The 6,891-nt window shown below is 39.4% G+C and overlaps 1 pseudogene; it reads left to right on the top strand.

Annotated features, from left to right (window-relative positions):
* The first annotated feature begins 998 nt into the window (after positions 1–998).
* On the top strand, positions 999–1,117 carry LOC148537928 (5S ribosomal RNA; annotated as a pseudogene).
* Positions 1,118–6,891: the final 5,774 nt, after the last annotated feature.

Raw genomic sequence — 6,891 nt, 5'->3', positions numbered from 1 at the left:
TCAGTATATACCTCAATTTGTTCTTCACAATCCTGTTCCTTTGTGCAGTTACGCTTTATTCTATGAAACTGGGAATAAGGAATATTTTCTATTTTGTCAAATGACCACTTTTGAAATGCAAATAACTATTAGTGTCCACTTCTTTAATAAAGTTGCTTGTAATGATATTCTCAATCTCATGAGTTAAAATCGAATCTAAAAATTCAACCGAAGTGTTACTAAAATTGGACGAGAATTTCAGGTTAAAATTATTTATTGAAATGTGATTTAAAAATTGTTTAAAAATACTTTCTGGCCCTTCCCAAATGATCAAGATGTCATCAATGTACCTTTTATATAGTATGATATTCTTTAAAAATGAGTTATTCTTATACACATAATTCTCCTCCCAGTTGCCCATAAAAATATTCGCAAAACTGGGAGCGAAAATGGTACCCATAGCCATGCCACAGATTTGTTGGTAAAGGACATCTAAAAATTTAAAATAATTGTAAGGATAAAAGACATCAAATCACAGAAAAATTCCTGATGGATCGGGCTAATGCAAGCATCCGCCTCTAAAACTTCTCTACAAGCACTTATTCCTTTATTGTGCTCAATGCAGGTATACAGAGCCTGTACATCAATCATGAACCAGGAATATGATTGTTGCCATGTGATCTCTTTAAGACATTGTAAGACGTTAGTGGTATCTTTCAGGTATGAAACCAGTTTGATGACATATTTCTGTAGAAACACATCCACATACTCTGAAAGATGGGAGGTAAGAGAGTCAATGCCTGCCACTATTGGGCATCCTGGTGGTGATGTCATAGATTTATGTATTTTGGGTAAGAAATAAAATATGGGGGTGATAGGGTTGGTCTGCATTAAATACTGGAATTCTTCTTTACTAAAAATCCCCTTGCAGAGACCATTAATCAATACAGATCTCAACTCATTCAAATAATTTTCCATTCTTGTAAAGGACGAGTTGGCAGGCGTATGTGTAATTAGTGACCTACAACCACACCAGTGTGTATATGCCCAATCTTGTCCGATCTTGGAAGCTAATCATATGTGGGCCTGCCCAGTACTTGGATGGGAGACCTCCTGTGAATACCAGGTGTTGTAGTGTCCATACAAACATACATAGTTAAGGGCGTATAATTCCACTCGATCCTTGGAAGAACATGAAATCCAAGACAACGTCGTTTCGCTCCAGTCAGGATCTCCCTTGTTATCCATCATCCATTTTTGAATACTGTCTTAAGCATCTTTTCCATTTTTTTAATTCAAATTTACTCATTTTTTCATCATCATTATTTTTAATTATCAACCTTTTAGTGTTATACACTCACTATTTTATCCTAGTTAATATTATACTATGACTAATGGAGCTATATTTATCTATATTAAAATAATCTGTAGAAGCTGTAATCAATACTATTTATTATCTAATATTTATTTGGGTTACTATCTATATCTGTTTGAATATGCTCATGTCCGTCTGACCCCCCACCCCTTTCATCTATAGTCCCATTATACATTCTTTGAACTCAATACCAGTTTTTGTATATATATACATTTTTAACGTAATATGGGCAAGAATTAACCTTTTCAAATATGGTGGTCGCAACCTCCTTAGCACTGTCATCTACTAAAAATGTGTAATTGGCTCCTTCTAAGCAGATGGGTGTGCACTGCAGCGAATGGTATCCCATTAAAGACACGCAATGACATCACAAGTTGGACAGAACCTCACCCACCTGCTGGATACTTTGTGAAAAAAGTAAGGGCAGAAGCAGCATGGAGTGAGCGGAGGTAGATCTAAGTGCTGGAGTCACCACGAGGAAGGCGGAAGTGACCTGTCGGGTGCCACGTGGTCATCTAGAGAGGACGGCATTACACAGAGCAAATGGAAGTGGATCTTACTATGATGAGGATGGAAGCTGTTTTTAAAAAAAGGGTGGAAGTCATCCGCCAGAAGCATAGAAGCACGGTTGGACGGATATTTAATCAATTACTACAAACATTCGTAATGAAGTTTTTTCAAATGTATGCAAGTTACCAGATCACTGGTTTATAATATAGTTTGGTGGTGAACTTATAGTGTTCGTTTAAGGGTGCCATGTTAACCTTGCACCATGAACACCGAAAGTGATGTCATTTTTTTGCTTAACAATGCATAATGAGTCCTGTTAAGTCCAGTATAAATATGAGTTCCTTTGTGACAGCTAGTATCCCTTGAAAAAGTCCCATTGCATGAAACGCGTTGCTAAAGCTGAACTCTTGCCTTGAATGAGCTATCAAGATAAGCTATTTTAAACTTCTGGTCATTTTAGTTAAAAAACTTTTTGTGTCTAGTCTCCATATTTTACTATATTTTATGATCATTCTTTTTTATGTTGAAATTGGTTGTACTTTTAGACATGAATTAACTAATGGTACCTCTTGTGGCTATGTGCATTAATTTTTAAACGTATGCATTTTAAAATAAATTAAGTGCTAACTGCATTTTATTTATAGAAACTCCAGTTTCCAGAGATAAAGCCATAGGCAGATATTTTTTATCCCCTGGTTCTTCATGTATTCTATTGTAATCTGTATGAGTTATTTATATATATATTAATTAATATAAGTATCTTAGTCTTAATTTTTTAATACATTTTTATATTGCATATATATTTCACTCATGTTTATTTAAATTTTGCACGTGCACTTTTTGTGAGATGCCCGTCGCTGGATTGATATATATATATATATATATATATATTATATATAATATTGGGGGTGTGCACCGGCTACTTTTCATGTTTTGGATTTGAATCTTTCTTCGTGTTTTGGATTTGGATTGGTTTTCCCAAAACCACCCTTCCGTGTTTTGGGTTTTGGGTTTTCTGTTTTGGATCTGTATATTTTGGGGAAATAAGCATAAAAAACAGCTAAAATCACAGAATCTGTGGGTTTTTTGTTCCTATGCTATTACTAACCTCAATAACATTCATTTCCACTCATTTCCAGTCTATTCTGAACACCTCACACCTCACAATATTGTTTTAAGGCCAAAAGGTTGCACCGAGGTAGCTGGATGACTATGCTAAGCAACACAAGTGGGTGACACAAGTGGGCGGCACAAACACATGGCCCATCTACGAGTGGCACTGCAGTGGCATACAGGATGGCAGTTTGAAAAACTAGGCACCAAAGAGTACATACTTATCACTGCTACTTTGTTGATGCACGTGCAGCTAAGGTGTGCACAAACACAGAAAAAGTGTTTTCATTTTTTTGGGCACTTTGGGGGTTACACCTCCCTTCAAAAGACCAGCCGGCCCTTGACTTATGACACAGGTGCATGCTTGGCGCTGCTACTTTCTTGATGCACATGCGGCTAAGGCACACACAAACACAGAAAAAGTAAAAAAAAAGAAAATGTTTCAAGTTTTTGGGGCTCTTTGGGGGTTACTCCTCCCTTCAACAGATGAGCATGACTTATGACACAGGCGCACGCTTGGTGATGCTACTTTGTTGAAGCACATGCAGCTACAGCACACACAAGTCACAAACACAGAATTTTTTTTTTATTACTATTTTCCAGCACTTTGGGGGTTACACCACCTTCAACAGACGAGCCAGCTGGTCCTTGCCTTATGACACAGGTGCTGCTGTTGCTGCACGTACGGCTACAGCGCACACAAACATAAAAAAAATAGGGTTTTTTTGCACTTGGGGGGGAGCACCCCTGATGGACAGAGCACCCCTTGGACAACACTACAGCACCCCTTTATGACTACAGCCTTTATGGGACACTGCACAATGCAGCCCAGCCAGCCCCTAAGGACTTTGGAGTTTGGACACAGCCCATATGGACAACAGCAGCACCACCACAGCAAACCCCCACCCTGCCTCTTCACTGTCCACAGCCAGAGTAAAAATGGTGCCAATGCCAAAACCCATGAGAATCCGACAGCGGGATGATGTTTTTGCCTCGATTTCACATCTGAGCAAGGCGGGAAAACTTGAACCTGACTCGGACCCGGCTTGGATTAGGGGGGCTCGGGGGGGTTTGGATCTCAGTAATACAAACCCGCTTATCCCTAATAATATATATTTATTTATATTATGTACTGCATATTTGTGATGACACAGGGGTAATTAGCTCAGTAAATGGATGTCAATGGTTCAGTGATTAGGTGCCAAATCAGGATCCAATACAGCTTTTGCAGTAGGTAAATAAATAGGAATGGTGCTTTACTTTTCAGCATAAATTTTGTGCAACATAAATGTACACAAAATAATAAATGCCTAGCCCCTTTTGGGGGCAACTAACTCACTTCTTCACCCCTGACTATAATTGTGCAGCTAATCTGCAAACACAGTCTCTCAAAGTCCCAATCCTGTCTCTGACAGGTATTCACAGGCTCCGTCCTGCTCATGTTCAGGCTCCTGGCCTGCTTGCAGCCTCACAATCTGTTTCAAGCAGAGTAACAGTCTTTTAGACATTTATGGTTATCCTTACCTCCTGTAGGTCTGAACCCAGCTTCCTAGCTACCAGTGGCTTCCCAGCCCACACTGGTCTCTAACTATAGTTCCAACTGGACTGGACACACAGACCCCAGCCTGTCTTGACTGCAGAGTCTTGCAGATTGACACAGTCTTACTACAGCCCTGTGGTGTGTCAAAATGTAGTGTTTCTACCCTATGTGGGTGAATCTCTCTTGCCCGACACAGAGTATGCTGCTCATCAATGGCTTCTCTGGTGATACTGCCAAATATGCCCCTCCCCAGGTTGAAACCTCTTGGTTCAGTGACATGGGATGATGCATTTTCATGTCATCTTCACTCTCCTCATGAGGGATATCCTCCGCATCCATGGTCATACAGACTCTTGTGATCTCTGGAGGTTCCAGAGTTTATCTTTCTCCTAACTTATTTTCTCACTTTATGGTACCATTTGTACTCTTTTTTTTTTCTTTATTCAGTACTTGAGGATCATCCCTTGGTACCACATCAGACATCAAGAACTTGAAGTTACTTTTCCCAAAGTGACATACTTCACCTTCACTCTTGTCAGCTTCAGCAAAACGCAGCAAGTTCTTTTCCTCAGAATCTTCTGCTTCATATACAGAACAGTTTTTCTTTGTTTACTTTCCACCAGATATAGGTTTATCTTGCTTAAACTTCTTAAAAGCACACCTCTTGGCCAACTTCTGTTTGTCACATCTTTAACCTTCAGTCTTGAAGCACGATATTGGCTATTGGCATACTTCACTGTCAAATTATTTTCTTTCAAAATGCTACCCTCACCCTGAGAGTCACTAGAATCACATTTCCCAAGCTGTATGTCATCAGAGAATGCACTGACACTGCCACCATCAGATACCAGACTCTCAAGTCCACATAAAATACTTGAATATTTATTCCATTGCTCTTTAAATATCACTTCAACAAAGCATAGACCTCATGGATTTTCTTGAGCTCCCAATTTTTGATCCTTGCAAATATGATGAACTTCCACATGTTTCTAGAGCACAGGTTGAAATTCACTCTCCACAGAGGTCTTTATTTTCAAATACTGTTTAGCTGGACTACTTGCTTCAACCTTTTGAATGTGAGACCACTCCACTTCTCCACAGACAAATTCAACAACATTGCAAGTTCCATCCTGCTTGCAAGAAGGCATTGTTTAACATACATGAGTATTACTCACTAGTAACTTTTTTAAGGTTCTGCTTTGCACTGCAAAACTGTGTGATTGAGTCACATTCATATTACTCTGAACACATAACAACAAAAGAGTATCATCCTTTGAAGCCATCACTATCTCTGTTTATTTATGTACCTTTGCTTCCCAAGATTTGCAATCATCATCTGTATACATCACTTTTTTATCATCAATTTCAGACACGGTTTTGCAATCTGGACCTGTGTCCCGTTCTGAGGACTTCACACCATCAGCTATCACCGTAAGCCAAAAGACACTGCAAGGAATCTCATCCAATTTTATAACACAGTGTTTTAGGGAGGTTCCCAACTTTGATACTTTGGTCCCATCTTTGACACTGTGATATTTAAGACACTCTGGACCTCATTCAGAGCTGCTCACAAAATGTGAGCGCTCACTCTGAATGAGGGCAGCCCTTTTTCTTTTGAAAGGCGGCCTGCTGGCCGCTTGCTAAGCTGTGGGTTACCATCAGACACCATTTTGGATCCAGAATCCAATCTTAGAGTGCCATTCAGCTTCCCCTTTATTTCTGCTTTTCCCACTACCATATTAAACTACCTCTGAGCCACAGACAGCTGGTCTTCCAGCTGGGCAATTTTTGCCATTGGGCCTTCCAACTTGCTCTTCACAACTTCAAACTCAGCAAATCTCAACTTTTGTACAGCTATTTGAGACACTGCCATGTTTATTTCACATTACAACTCCAGTTCTTTGGTATTCCTCTATATTTTGAATATTTGCAACTGGTCCTGTGTACTTAGCAGACATATATCAAGGTTCTCACTCTTACAACTTCCAAGCCCTGCCATGGGCAATGTTAAGTTCTCTCTCCAAAGATTCACTTTACTCTGCTGCTTTATGTAGACTTTCCTCCCGGAATACATTTCATTCTGTCAGACATTCTGAAACTGCTCTAGATGCAGCTAAATTGGATTGGAGAGTTTGTACTTGCTCTTTACAGCTGACTTCAAGGCGGACAATCTCCAGCTCTTTTTCTTCATGGTCTGTCTCCCACAAAGTATAAGTCTGCAGCATCTGGAGATATTTCTCTTTTACTTTACAAAACTTTTCAGCCAGGGAACTTTTCTCCAATTCACAATCTTTAAGCTTTATTTGTGTGAACACAATTAAAAGAGTCTTTTTCTTTTAACACCAGAGTCAGATACACCGCTTTCACTTGCATC

The sequence above is a fragment of the Taudactylus pleione genome, unplaced genomic scaffold (assembly GCF_031769625.1).
Source record: "Taudactylus pleione unplaced genomic scaffold, aTauple2 ptg000042l, whole genome shotgun sequence".
Taxonomy (NCBI): domain Eukaryota; kingdom Metazoa; phylum Chordata; class Amphibia; order Anura; family Myobatrachidae; genus Taudactylus; species Taudactylus pleione.
Note: the sequence above shows the minus strand (reverse complement) of the source record. Positions and strands in the feature narration are given on the sequence as shown.